Genomic DNA, 14018 nt, shown 5'->3' on the forward strand with positions numbered 1-14018 from the left:
TTAATTATATTTTACATGTTTACCCTCATATTTAATACTCCATATTCAAAGAATTTTCATGTTTCCTAAAATTATGCTTGATTTTCTAGACCCCGTATAGTTTAAAAGCATTTGAATGTTAATATGAAGAGAGAATTTCATATGAGGATGATTTTGGAAAGTTTTTTTAAAAAAACTACAAATTTAATGTTCTTAACTAATTTTTGTACATTTTGTTTGTTTGGAAAGAGTTAAAAGAGAGAGATGCAAGAGAGAGAGATAAAAGAAATGGAGGAAGTTACCTTGTTTCGTGGGAGAGAAGAGAGGGAGGAGGGGCTGCAGAGGTGGGACCCACCACTTTTTTGGGTCTCTCCAATTTGGAGAGAAAAGAAGCAGCAAAGGAGGGGCTGCGTTTTTTTCTTTCTACATGTGGCCTACTTAGTGGAGGTTTTAAACTGCCACTTTCTTACTTTTTTTTAAAATATTATTTTAATTAAAAGTTAATTTTTTTCTCTCTCTTCCACCTCATTATTTTTTATTTCTCTTTTATTTATCTCTATCATACCAAACAACCTCTTAAATCGACTATATTTCTCACATATTTCTCTACTCAACCTCTCTCTTCTCTACTCTCTCTTATCTATCTCTCTCTATCCTACCAAACATAGTGTTAATCCTAGAGAATTGTGTAAAAGCCAGATACAATAGGGAACAAATGGAGTATGTGATTTGACAATATAGAAGCTACGAAGTGCTGAACAGAGATAGCACGAGTTTTGTCAGGGAAGGATCCCATCCAAGCTGGTGGAAGCATGCCAGTTTGCTCATGAGCTGTATTGAACAGAGGTGGCAACATCTTGTAGACACTAGCAACCTCTTTCATTCCAATGACACCACTTCCATCAGTTCCTTCAGCATCACCATTACCATTATTCCAAATACTAATCTTCGGCTGAAGCCCACCAATTCCCACAGCATTGATCTTTGCAAGCTCTTGATACATGCCAATATTTATCATCAAGTAGTCCCTTTGATGTTCATAGTTGTTGCCAAGTGCATCGTTAAGTGACTTCAAATATGCTCCTTGTGCTTGACCTAGTGCTATAAGACCCTCTGCCTCTTTTTTCTTTGAGACTAGATCCAGGGCCGTGGAAGCCATAAGGAAAATTAGGCAAATGCCTAAGGCCCCAATTTTTTCATACTATCCATAGGCCCCAATTTTTTTAACAATAACCAAAGAAAAAATTGGAAAATTACTCTATATAGTTTACATGATCAACTACTTATTAGGAAGAAAATATTGAAACAAATGAAACAACAAAGGTAAAGAGAAAATAGTTCTTATCACTTATTTAAAAAATTATAAAAATGAATTTGCATTGACTTATAATCCACACAAAAAAAAAATAGCCATCAAAATTGACATAGAACCAAAATTTCGCGAAAAATGTAAACTTCATAAAAAGCCTCATTTTGATAAAAATATTAGTAGTGAGACACATTCATCTAAAGAATTTTTTCGGATTGAGTATTTTTTATACATACTAGATCAATCAATTAATTCTCTTGAAACACGATGAGTCAATATTAGATTATTTTCCAAATGTAAATATTGCCTATAGAATTTTATTAACAATTTCTGTAATGGTTGCTACTGCTGAAAGAAATTTTTCAAAATTTAAATTTCTTAAATCATATCTAAATCATATCGACAGTGTTAGCTATTTAATTTATCTATTGAAAACGAAATGTTAAAATTGTTGATTATAAAACTATTATAAATGATTTTACAGCTCAAAAAACTAGAAGGTTAATATAAAGTAATTGAAAATTTATATGATATATTAAGTATCTTTGAGCCCCTAAATTATTTTCGCCTTAGACCCCGAAATGTCTATACACGGTCCTGCTAGATCTGCTTCTGCTGCTTGCTTGCGAGTGTAAAATGCTGCTTTGGCTAATGCTTTCTGTGCTTCAGCTTCTTTTTTTCTTTCTCAAACAGAATTGCCTCAGCTACTTTCAGTTTCTTGTCCAGATCCTAGTTCGCCTCTTGTACCTATGCATGAATTTCCATGGGATTTCAGCAGAGGAATTGAAAAATGATCACATACACTTTCTAAGAAATGGTTCACAGCTCTTCCATCAATAGAGGAACAAATACGTGTATCATCATATGTACAATAACAGTAATGCATGTGCATCCATTATTAATTCCAACATCATATTCTTAAATACATACTCTTAATTAACTAAATTGTACGGAGAGAAAAGAAAAATACAAATTAAATAAGGAGCGCAAGTAATTCTATTAATTTTCAGCAAAGTATTATTTATTTTCTTATTTTACCTCATAAAATATATTTAATCTTTCTTCATTTATTATTCTCAAAATGAATTATTTAGAAAAATATTATTTAATACTCTTTTAAAATATAGTAAGTAGACGGAACGATTTTTCTTCAGTACAAATTAGTTTTTTTTTTTGAAATGACAGTACAAAATTAGCTACATGCTTAATAGTTTCATACTTATTCTTAGGTAGTATTATCTTTTGGATTTCAGGCACTATCAATTGACAATAGGCATCAAGCGACTTAAAGAATCTCCAATGCTAGTTCTTAATCCTTAGTTCTTAGCACTATTTATGTGGGCGCGTATTGCCACATGTGCTTAAGCAACTGTTAAGTAATTTTGCTCCAACCATGAGTTCTTAGTTTTTAGTTCTTTGTTTTTACTACTATTCATTTGGTCTCACCAACCATATTATTTATACTTTTTATTTTTATAAAGTAATAAAACAAAACTCATAAAGTAATAAAGTAATTTGGATGAGAGAGAAAAAACAATTTTTTATACTAAGAACTCAAAAAGTAAAATTCCTTATATAAGAGCATCTCCGATGCTAGTTCTTATTTTTTAGTTCTTAGCACTATTCATGTGGGCCCGTATTGCCATATGTGTTTAAGCAACTCTCAAGCAATTTTGTTCCAATCATGAGTTATTAGTTCTTAGTTCTTACCACTATTTATTTGGTCTCACAACCCACATTATTTATACTTTTTATTTTCATAAAGTAAAAAAGAAAACTCATAAAGTAATAAAGTAATTTGGATGAGAGAGAAATAATTAACATTTTAAGCTAATAACTCAAAAAGTAAAACTCCTTATATAAGAACTGAGTTCTTATTTTTAAGAAGTAAGAGCTCCATGTCAACACCTCCAATGGTAAAGTTCTTAGTTCTTAGTTCTTAACTCAAAAATAAGAACTAAGAACCTTGCATTGGAGATGCTCTGAGTTCTTATTTTTAAGAACTAAGAACTCAATGTCAGCACCTCCAATGGTTAAGAACTCAGTTCCTAGTTCTTAACTCAAAAATAAGAACTAAGAACCTTGCATTGGAGATGCTCTTAGGACGATTTGTATCATATTGTAATCTAATTTATAGCAAGTAGAGACATTGAAAATGACCATATCCTACTTTTCTAATTTGTCTTAATGTGGACGATTTGTATAGGGAAACTAATTGGGTAAATGGTCACATTGGTCCCTAAATGTGTCCACCGACTTCAAAGTCGTCTCTGGAAGAATTTTATTGTGCTCGCGGTCCCCAGATGTGGCAAACGTCCGTCATATTAGTCTCTGACGTTAAAAACCTCTAACGGACGTTAACCCAATTAATAAAAGTCAACATTATCTTTCTAATTTTCTTTCACTTTGGTCTCTTTCTTCTTTCTTTCATCATCTTCATCCCCCTTCTTCCATCATCTTCACCAAAAACTCCTCCCCTTTTTCATCAACCCATTCTTCAACTAGATGTGATAATGGAGCATGACATAGAAATCCTACTATGTGCGTGATAATTACAGATCTGATAATGGAGCATCCCAAACAACTCAAAAATCCTACTTTTACATGCTTCTGCTTGTGCGTGATCTTCACTTTTGCTTCTGAAATTGAATCGTCCCAACCCAGTTGCAAAACCCAAAACCACAAATCCAAACAATCCCAAACCAGATCGGTGCGAACATGAAGAGGAAGAGATCAAGAAAGTGGAAAATATGCACCTTGGTCCTGTTCTCTGTAAAAAATTGAAAATATCTACCCGTTGATGAATTGGGGACAGTGGAAAGCGATTTCAAGTTCAAACTTCAATCTTTTTGCGGATCTCAACCCCTCTTCCCGTTTTCTTCCTCCATCATAAACTTTGAACCCAGATGAATGGGTTGATGAAGAAGGGGAAGAGTTTTTGGTCAAAATGATGGAAGGAGGGGGTGAAGATGGTAGAAGAAAGAAGAAAGGGACCAAAGTGAAAGAAAATTAGAAAGATAATGTTGACTTTTATTAATTGGGTTAACGTTCGTTAGAGGTTTTTAACGTCAGGGATTAATATGACTGATTTTTGCCACAACTGGGGACCGCGAGCCTAATAAAATTCTTCCAGGGACGACTTTGAAGTCGGTGGGAACATTTAGGGACCAATGTGACCATTTACCCGAAACTAATTATTCCATGACCTTTGTGGCGGGTATATCAAGACTCATATAATCAATTTGTATAATAAATGAAAAAGAATAATGTGTGAGGAAGGGATCATATATCATACCTTAGTGCCTATCAAAATAAAATAAAATCATACCTTAGTGCTTACAAAAAAATATATATATATATATACTATATCATATCTTAGTAAGGTTTTATTTCCTTTCAAAAAAAAGGTTTTATTCAATGAGCCTTTTCTCTATAGTATTTCTTACAAGTAGGTAGTGGGTTGTTGTTAATAGTAGAGGGTTCTTGTGGTACTGTAAATTATGATCCATATAACTTTTCTTCTATCACTACTTGTATTGGGTTGAAATACCCCTTTATACTTCATTTTAATATATACTAGTGATTATACCCGTGCGATGCACGGGTTCTAAATCATTGATTTCGTTAAAAAAATTACGATTAATTTAATCCAGCCATGATTCCTTATTTTATTATTACTCGGATCCCACCATACCACATATATTTATATTATTAATTTTAAAATTTAAAATTTAAAATTAAATCAATGCTCCAACTAAAAATTATTTAATTAATATTTATAACAAAATAATTTAAAATTAGATTTAATTAATATTTAAATATGGGCAAAGAGGTCCGAAGGAGACGCAAAACCAGATCTAGCTGGTCGAAACTGAGTACACAAACTGGAAATAAATTGCACGACTTCAGCATGAAACACTTGAGCACACCACGATTTAGGTTCAATGGAATTCAACTTTAAAGATAGTGTTATCTGGCATTATAAAAAAGAGCAATTCATCCCTAGCGAGAAATCTCTACGCCCTGTAGAATTGATACCATCCTTCACCAAAAACACCCTGTCGAGGCATGTCATTGGCTCATTTGATTGTCCATTCCTCTATAGCCCCATCAGGCAATATCACATTTACTGATTCAAGACGGTACTGGAGATGCTGAGTAACAACACCAGAAGGAATATGCTACAAAAAATATATAAAAAATACTCGCAAAGGGCATAATTAGATCTATTATAAACATAGAAAATGATGCGAACAAACTAATACCAATGTTTGGTCTCCAGTACTGAGTGCAGAAGTAAGAACAGTAAACCATATGAGCTCTCCTTCCGGCTCAACCTGGCCTTCATAGTCCATGATGCAAATGAAACACATGTTGCTGCTACAACTTGATTGAAACATATAATATTAAACGGTCAAAAACATGAACATAACAACTTCAGGGCACCATATATAGAGGTGAGAAGATGTGCCAATTGGATGGTAATTTGGAAGGAATAACACACTCCCTCCTTGGATGGAAATTTGGGAAGTCTCCACGATGGTATCCGCCTAAGGTTCTACACACCCTTGGATGGCATCCGCCTAAGGTTCTACACACGCCCTTGGATGGCATCCGCTTAGGACCATTGTACAACTTCACTTACAATTATATAGCTTCACAAAATTTGTTTGGTACTTCACTTAAGTTGTGGAAACCATCACTTAATTCTAACAACAGAGGACCGTGCAGAGAATTATAACTGATTAATCACATCAAACCAACACCATCATAGACGATCAATCTTAGGAAAAACTTCAACAAAATAGAAAAGAGGAAGAACAATAAAGAAATATGAAATTAGTGAAAGGAGAACAGAAAAAATATAGTATTAAAATAGTTATGTAGTATTCATGTGAGTTTCTTCAAAACTTCATAAATTAACATGGGCAATCATAAAATAGTTCTCATAATATTAAAATAGAAAACTTCAGAAATTAAACTCGATTTAATAATTCTCAATCTTGCTATGCTCCCCATACCTGCTCACATTCCAAACTGTTTGATACATACATAGTATAAAGTGCAATTGATTCTCAAATCTCGACCAAAAACTCAAAAATACAAAGTATCATATCATCAATGTAATTTGAAAAATTAATAATAAAACCTAAACTATGCAAATTAGCATTGTATCCTCACAAACACCATAGCTCTTTCACCTTTTTCAGTTCTCTGCTATCTAGACATGCAAGTCTCACGTTCCAGGAAGATTTACAGATCCAAACTAAACAGAAGCAAATTGCCACACACTTTTAACTCAATACTAATATCAAGTCAATGAGCATTACAACAAAAGGCGTATTAAATCTTTCTGTAAACTGATAAAATCATTCACTTGGTGTCAGATAATTTTCAGCAGATAGAACTCCAAGGCTGCCCAAAAAACAATGAGCTGCAGCAAGAGTGAAATATCACCATTGTTGGTTATAGAAGTTACATAAGGAAGAAAATGTGCTGATCATAAAAGTATGTTGCATAGATGAAAATAAAACTCATAACAACACTCTTCCATTGCCACTAAATGAATAATATAGCATCAAAATATCACCTTCAATCATCACAAAAACAATATATTCAAAACTAATAACTAACTGAACTCATTTGATTAATATGCTCAGCATAAATCTTGTTCAATAAAGTCACTGTTCTCATAACATTATTGCCATGATATCAAACAGTTTTAAAATAAAAAGATTATGTGCATCTTAAATTTTATTAAAAAGTAACACACAGAAGACAACCAATAACTATACTTTTATTCTTTCCATAATGCACAACTTCACATTGAAAACAAACGGTGTTTTTACATCACAATTTTAAACTATAGTTTTCAAGTTTAGTGAACTTTAACATGTACAAAATCAAGGACTGAATATCTAAGACTTTCTTAAAAAAATTCCCAGTACCCTCATCCACTGCATTGCTTACATTCCCACCTATTCCAATCAGAATCTTAGGCAAATATAACCAAGCAACATGTCCAGCATCGCCACCTTACTAATTTCCTTCTATGCAACCATCTTCCCTTGAAAAGTCTGTAGTTTCTCCAATCATCCTCATATTAAAGAGAAAGAAACTTACACTCAAGACTCAATTGGGCCACTTTTAGTTTCTCCAAAGGTAGATTCAACAACATTTGCTTTTTTTGACTAATGGGGTAGCTTGAGTGGTAACATTTAACTAATTAAAAACACTATCCTAGATTCAAGGGCTGCAAACCTGAGGGGCTTTATATAAAAGGACCAAGAAAGGAAAACTCAGTAATTATGCTAGGTTCTAGTCCTAAATGGAATTAATGAAAAGAAAAGCACAGCATATTAAAGGACGCAAAACACAGCACATAAGCCATATGTGTACCATATATTTTCTTCTCCTTTTTCTTAATTTCAGCTTCTGTGATGTTTCTTAGGTTACTTTAAATCAGAGAAAACTCATGGCTATGATAGGCATAGTGCCAAAATACATTCGCTCAAATGGAGTATATATTTAAGGATTATGTCTCTTTTATCACTAAAAATGAAATATATCAAGGATAGACATGTATCTGAATCAGCCTTGGAAAGATCAAGTATATCATTTATAAGTTGAAGAACCAAATATCCTAAAGATAGCATGAGATCTAAGGCATGTCTTCATTCTAGATCAAGTTATGCGGTAGAAAGAATTACAACAATGCTAACAACCCCAGATAGTGGAATTCTTATCTCATGAGACATGTTTGCCAACATTTGTTTGTTTCCTCTATTAAAAGATTTCTTGCTGCAAACCACAGATTTAAAAAATTTGCAAGAAAACATAGGTACTATATCAACTCTGAAATGTATAAAACTCAGTTTGCTACACAAAGCAAATCACCAACAAAAGCTTACTTATTTTATCAACTGCATCTGCTAACTTATGTAGTTCATCAGGGCAGATACTTGGGCAGTGACTAAATCCAAAATACATCACTGTCCACTTTCCCAAGAAGTCCTTTACAGTAACGTGCTTCCCATGATGGTTGGTAAGGTGAAATGGACCCCCAATTGCAGCTTTTCCCGCATAAGGTCCAGGCTTCACTGCCTTCTAAGCATTATGTATGTCTACAGCAATAAAACTCTAATCAGTAAATGAAGAAAATATCCATGATACTTCAGAATCAGAATCAAATGCAACAGGAAAGGGAGCTATTTGATGATTGATCTGATTTGTTTTCATACTACTCCTAAGAAACAAAGATGTGGCATGATATATCTTGCATCCTAACTTCATCCTGCTAAGGTTTTATAAAATCAAATTTGTTAGAATCCCTTCAAAATAAACATATCATAATATAAGCAAACCATGCCTGACCCAAAATCCAAAAAAAACAACCATGACATGACTCCAGGTAACCTCCACATACCACATGTATAATCACAAAATGCTCAAGTCACCATAGTAATCTACCTTCAATATGTCGTTTCTTTTCTCTGTCATAGTAAAATACCAATCCTGCTCCAGTTAAAACCAGCAAAACAAAGCTCAACCACGAAACAGGCTGCAGGAGACAAAGCAAAATCAGCTCATGAGTCTATTCTAAAAGAAATAGAACCCCATTGCTATAATAACAACTTCAGATTCACACCGATCCGTGAATCGGTTTCCCAGCATCACTTTTATGATTTCCGAACATCATGTCTGCTATAAAAACCCAAACTTTTTCTATTCAACTACTCTTCCTGAACATAAGCTCTTAATAGAATTCACAGGTCCAGACACGTAAACCATTGCTTCAACTAAAATAAGTCAATGTAGTTAAATAGCACATTCCAGACACAAAAAAATAGCACATTCCACTTCCACTCATATAGGATGTAATTAGAAAATGAACAAATTTATAATTTAGTTATTGAAGCTTAGCATCATTTGGTCATTACAATTTAAAAAGTTTCCATATCCAAAGTACATTAAGATAGAATATTAAGAGACAACTTATGTTCATCAGATCACTTGACATATATAGCTTCTGAAGACAAAAAAACAGAGCCTCATTTCGGATCAACAAAACTCTAATAGTCCTAAACCACAAAAACAAAAGAAGCACCACACTTGTATCTCACTCCAACTTAAAAGAAAAATAATAAAGAAAAGGTGCACCCTAAAAAAACAATAGAATGATAGAGAGAAAATACCAGCATTGCAGTGGCAGCCCCCTGGAATTGCCATCGATAGAACTTGTGCATTAACTCTGCTAGTCTGCTTGATTCTGAAGGCCGTGATAGTATTGCCCCATGAAGTAATTCCCAGCCTGAACCAACCCATGAAACACATATTATAGATATAGACGATTTCACAAAAGCAATAGAGAGAATGAAGAACCTGAGCTACAATGAAGGGAATGGGAACAGTGTGGCCATTGAAGAAAAAACAGGACACATATCTCACACGCGAAAGCAAACAGAGAAGGCATTGAGTTGCCAGTTGAACCTTTTGGTGCTTAAAGACCGGTAAATACAGATATTGAGCCATGTCCATTGCTAGTTTAGGCTTTCCAAGGGAAGAATAGTTTCACAAAATTTGCTGCAACATGCAACATCAAATATTTCATGAACATAGTAAAATCAATAAAAGAACAACATTAAAAAAAAGAAGTAGCACATCAGAAGAGATTATCAAACTTACCTCTCATTCAAGCATCAAGACCTTCTTCAAGTGTGCGCAGTACGGCCTCATCCACCTGAAGCATCACACGCGACGCGAGCCTCCGCAACTCCCTGCAACCATCTATTAGATGAGACAAATATTAAAAAGAAATAGTATATAATCTTAAAGGTGAAGCAAGTCGGCAAAATCTGCCTTTGAATTCAAATCTATCAAAAAATCAAAGAAAAATTTTTAGATGAAAAGAGGGGTTATCCTTTTCTCAAATTCGCAGTAAATTGACAGTGTATGGCTTCAGTTTGACGAATTCAATCCATGGGTTGGGCACAAGCTAAAGCAAAGAAATTTTAGCTCAAATTATAGGTTGAGACTTGAAAACCTAAACCCGAACAGCAGTCAGTGCCTTTGCTTTAACTAAAGCATAAGGGCTTTTCATTGCTTCCATGCACAGATTAAGAACACAGTAACCAACAAAAATTACCTTCCTCGACAGCTGAACAAAACCATTACAAAAATGAGTAGTTCCAAACCCTGTAACCAACAAAAATTCATCACCGTTATGAAAGGGGCTAAAAAATAGAGAAAAGCAAAGGCTAAAACTGCAACGGTTTATATTCAACAATGCACTTCACATAGACCCAAGCTGTCTGCAAATAGATGATAAACAATTCTGATTAAAACACATCATAAGACATTAGACCGAAGAACAATATGGTTTCTGAGCATTGTATTTCCAATAAAATAATATAAACCCGTCATTTATAACTCACAAAAACCGCAGCTATTGCCAAGTTAATCCGTATATAATTTTACTTGTTTTAGCAAACCTGAAATTGCATTGAAAACAAAGAATCATTCAAACAAATCATTGCAATTAATTTTACAATCACCAAATGACTCAAGTGTATGAGTAAAAATTATCTCAGCAAAACTTTTCAACTCACATTTGAGTTAGTGTCCACTTTGGCATCTGTAGTGATGTTCTTGTTCTTAAGCTTAGTGCTAACATCGGCCAGATATATCTCGCCCTTCTTGTCACCGGTTGAAGTGATTTCCTGAATATAGAAACTAATCCAAACTATGAGAACACATATATCCTAAAGACTAAAAAATAGAGAGATCAAGCTACGGCAAGGGAATGGTAAAATCAGAGAGAAGTAGATGAGGCGAAGAAAGAGAGAGATAACAACAAATTTCTGAACCACAAATGAATAGTAGAATGAAAATTACAGAGAGAACGGAATCAAATCAGGAAAATGAGCATGGGCAAAAGTATGGAACAAAATCTAGTAGAATTATACAGAGAAATGAGAATCAAGCACGGCGGCGCAGCGGAACGTTCGCCATTGATGAACTTGAGCGGAACGTTCGCGTACGACGCCCAGTCCCTGCTCTCCGGCCACCGCGGCGGAACCCGATAACCGAACGACGCCGGAATCCGACACCGGAGCGCCTCCTCCGGCGCCGGACAATGTCGCTCCCTGTAAATCAGCCTGTCTCGCCAGAACCTCATCGACCTCTGCACATCCTCGCATGGCGTGTGCTCTGATAGTGAGAAATCGAGAATGGCGGAGGAAGGGGTAGTGGTGGTGGTGGAATTGAGATGGGGGCATTTAACGGCGGAGTAGTGGCTGCCATCGGCTGCGGTAGCGGTTGTTATAGGGTGTTGCCAGAGGCCGATGAGGTAGAAGAGGGTGCAGAGGATGCTGTTGAAGGTGATGTAGTCGATCTATTATGATTGGAGAAGATTGTCTGCAAAATCTACCAGAGAAGATTGCCCCTACTTCTCTCTACTTTACAGCTGTATTGGATCCTCTGAATAGGTCTCGGAAAAACCGCACCAGAACCGACCCATGACCCGGATTTGTGGGTATTCTCTTATGAACAGTACTCCAAACCCTCTAGCTTTAGTAAGTAGTAGATTTTTACTTATCAAAAAAAATATCATACCTTAGTTTCACAGTTTCATATTCAACGCTTGCCTTGGTGAGGAAGTCAGCCTTAAGTTTCTCAGTCCTAGTGAGAGCATTCATCCTCTAAACCTCCCCTTGCAACTCTGCCTCCATTAGCGCCACCGTCTTGGCCGCTTGGGCCCATGCAGCCTTCTTCTTAGCAAGCTCAGAGTTAGCCTCCGCCACATCAACCTCCTTCTGATTCTCAAACAATTTCACCTCCGTCCTCAACCTTATCTCCTCCTTCTCCTCCTCACCCTTGCGTGGCTATGATCATAGTAGTTGCAACCATCTTTATTATAATGACACTCATGTCTTTACCTAAACAACTTCTAGGCCCTGCATTGAAAGCTATGAATTTATGAAATTGTATGTGTATACTGCGCTCTCTCTCCGATATCCACCTCTTGTGCTTAAATTCCAAGTAATATTTTCCCCATTTTTTTGTTCCATCCTTCTAATTGAATACAAAAAGTACAATATCTTCGTATTTGGACCAATACGGTGTTCACTTGAGAACATGTCAGGTTATCAAGTTCTTCTACACCTAAATTAATCTGATTGTTTTTCTTGGATTATACAATTATCTTTGATCTCTTGAATAATTTCACCTTCCACAATTGCATGAGTTGGGACGAGCCAAATGAGCCAACAACAACGAGTGTGTAGAGGGATCACATTTTGGTTTCATAATGTAACCTGAACTCAAAAAGCACTTACGGAAAACTTGTGACATTTTTTTGTTTTTTTATTTGTAAAAAAACAATAATTTTTCTTAATTATATTTAACCTATTTAATTTATTTGCTTTTTATTTATTTAATGAAGCGACATTCTAGTGACACGTCGTGTTAGATCCACATTATTAATGAGCGCCACATAGGACAATTATGTCTAATTTTAGATGACAAATTGACGGTTGGACTAAAAATGAACATTTGTAATAGATGGAGACCAAAATCATTCGCTTTAAATATTAGGGTCTAAAATTAGACTGTTAGATCTAGATCAAAAGTGCAATTAAGCCTATAATTTATAGTATTATATACAACGCGGACTATGGCGCATTAGCAACTGGATGCACAGGTGCATGACCCCTTTGCAGCCGTTGGATATTATATTTTTTTAATTAACATTCAAGATTAATGACCGACTACCTGGTTGGCCTGTCTCAAATGTGACCCACAAATTTTTGTTAATTGCTCGTATGGTGTTGTCTTCACATCTCCGCCATCTTTGTTGTCGCTTTGGTGATATGGTGTTGCCTTCATCACGGCCACATTTCGCTGGTGCTTTGCTAATATGGTGCTGCTGCCAATCTTCTTTTCCATGGCTTTGCTGATATTATGGTAGTCATGCATTTCGTTTTCCGCTGGGAAGAATGGCGCTATGCTTGATTCCATTTATTCGTTCAGGTTTGTCCATATTCTTTACAAGCGTAACTATGTAAGTATGTTAATGTTTGATTTCATTATTTAGTGTTTACAACATGACTAAGGCAAAGGGGTATTGTGTGTTTATTACCTGCTTTAGAAAGGTTGTTCGAGAATGCATTGAAGATGTTTGTATAAATGTGACTGAGAATTCTTGCTGAGCATTTAGATCATGAATTCAACTTTAGTGAAGGATACATCCTGCATTAGTTTGTCACTAAGCCTTTTAGTATGGGGCTAACTGCTTTGTAGGTGTTTGTAGAAATGTGTGAGTGGGTATGTTAATCACGTGACTTAGAATGCAGTTAAGGTCTTTGTATAAGCAATGTTGCTAAGGTTCAAGCAATAAATGATTTTGCTTGGTTAGCATACCCACTCACATTTTGCATTTGTTTTATGGATTTTTTTTCCTTATGATTCTTGATCTGGGTTATGTGGAATTGACCGACAGTAGATAGACTTCATAATCTACAGCTTATAATATATCTTAAACCTCCAAGTAGGCCTGCATTTTGACGGAAGGTGCAACTTGTGAGAAATTTGTTACAACATCAATTTTCACTAAAAAGAGAGGACCAGTCCCAAATACCAATTGCTGGTTTTTGTTGTACATGGAAAATAAAGATAGCAGGAGAAAAAATATGAGAGAAAATAAAAATAATTTTTGCAATGGATAATTTTT

General features: G+C 35.1%; 1 pseudogene; it reads right to left on the reverse strand.

Moving 5' to 3' along the window:
- Positions 1-655: 655 nt before the first annotated feature.
- Positions 656-13306, reverse strand: LOC130709946 (flotillin-like protein 1; annotated as a pseudogene).
- Between the last annotated feature and the right edge of the window lie 712 nt (positions 13307-14018).

Source organism: Lotus japonicus, chromosome 1 (genome assembly GCF_012489685.1).
Source record: "Lotus japonicus ecotype B-129 chromosome 1, LjGifu_v1.2".
Lineage (NCBI taxonomy): Eukaryota > Viridiplantae > Streptophyta > Magnoliopsida > Fabales > Fabaceae > Lotus > Lotus japonicus.